The 1621-nt window shown below is 34.3% G+C and overlaps 1 protein-coding gene across 1 annotated transcript in view; it reads right to left on the bottom strand.

Annotated features, from left to right (window-relative positions):
* Positions 1 to 1621, bottom strand: part of LOC105807672 (exocyst complex component 1-like) — an 85106-nt gene that overhangs the window by 24037 nt on the left and 59448 nt on the right. The window lies entirely within an intron of this gene.

The raw sequence follows: 1621 nt of genomic DNA, 5'->3' as shown, positions 1-1621 counted from the left end.
ATGTTTAGGTTTATGACATTCTGAAGTATTAATTATTAATAGCTGCCCAAACTTCAACTATCACTGTTTTTATTGTCATGTGGTATCATGAAAATTGCTTTAAAAATTCTTACATCATAAATTCTTTTCTGTTCTTATAATGAAATCGTGACCACATATTAATTAGGTCATAAATACTAGCCAAAATGAATGTGAGCCATACCATAGTTCCAGGCATACTTTGATGTTGCTGCAGTTTGAAAAATTTACTTATGAAGTCCTGTTCTGCCAGACATAGGGGCTCCAGTTCACTCAATACCTGTTCAAAGATCTGAAGAAAACGAAAATGATCCTATAATAAAAGAACTGCACCAAATGCTTAAAATAACATTTCAAACTTAATTCTCTTTTCTACAGGGACCATGGATCTCAATAGAATCCCAAAGACAAATTCTTCTAACATTGACAGGGCAATGCAGTATTAACAAGGTAAAACAGGGCCACAGAACATATCTAAAATAAAACTTGTAGTTATTCACTTCAAATCTGTAAAGAGGAACACAAAGTTAAACTTTTAAAACTTATTTGCTTCACAAGAGCTGTTATTTTCTCTCTACTCTGTAGTTGCTCAAACAACTTAGATTTGAGACGCAAGCACTCTATGATTTATAACAAATACATTTTAATAAAGCTTTAATGTTATTTAATTGATAATTCACATTTCAGTTGCCATTTGAGTAAGTAGTTTTTTTTTCAGATTCCATGGTTAATATTTAAGAGAGCCAAAAGAGTCCAAATCTTTCAAATCTCTGAACACACTTAAAGCAATTACAAACTGCTGCTGCTGGAAAAAGAAAACTAACGTTAATGTTTAAGAAGTACTTGTTATTTTACTTTACCTTATCAAACTTGGTTCGGTCGGCAACATCGAGATCAGAGGCAGACATATTTCCCATATCCAACAAGGAAGATGACTGAGATCTGCGACTTCCTGAACTCTGAACACTGAGTTTATTTAGACTAGAAGTAGATCCAGTTAATTTCCCTGAACTTCCATGAAGACCTAAGAAATAATAAAACTTTGAAAAGTTGTGATCTTCATGAATAAAAGATCCAGAGTATAAGTCAGGGCTATCTATCTCCTCTATCTTCTACTGGCTTGGTGTTCCAGGGCTCATATCAGTTAGTGCACAAGTCTACCACATGGGACAGGTTGTTCAGTGTCCTTATCATTCATTAATATTTGTGTTCTACTCTGAGTGTCTTATAAAGAGAAGTGAAACTACACAGATCCATGGAATAGCACTGAAAGGGACCTTAAAGGTCACATAATTTATGTCCTGCCCAGTATGATCATAAAGTTGCCTGGGGATATCGCTAGACTAGAGTAGGTGAGGATTTCTTTCCATTCAAAAGACAGGAATATGAATGAAGGTCACTGAGTACTGTTACCACACTAGCTAATATGACTTCCTTATATTTTGGAAGAAAATAGCAATATCCCAATGTTACTTGCCTCCACATTAAAACGATATATTAACTTGAACCACAGAAAACTGCCCATACTTGATTACTTTGCCTTACCAAAAAAAAGTCAATTACATTCAACTTAAGATGTTCTGAACTCAGAAACTCTGCTCTT

The sequence above is a fragment of the Propithecus coquereli genome, unplaced genomic scaffold (assembly GCF_000956105.1).
Source record: "Propithecus coquereli isolate 6110/MARCELLA unplaced genomic scaffold, Pcoq_1.0 Scaffold162, whole genome shotgun sequence".
NCBI classification, from domain to species: domain Eukaryota; kingdom Metazoa; phylum Chordata; class Mammalia; order Primates; family Indriidae; genus Propithecus; species Propithecus coquereli.
Note: the sequence above shows the minus strand (reverse complement) of the source record. Positions and strands in the feature narration are given on the sequence as shown.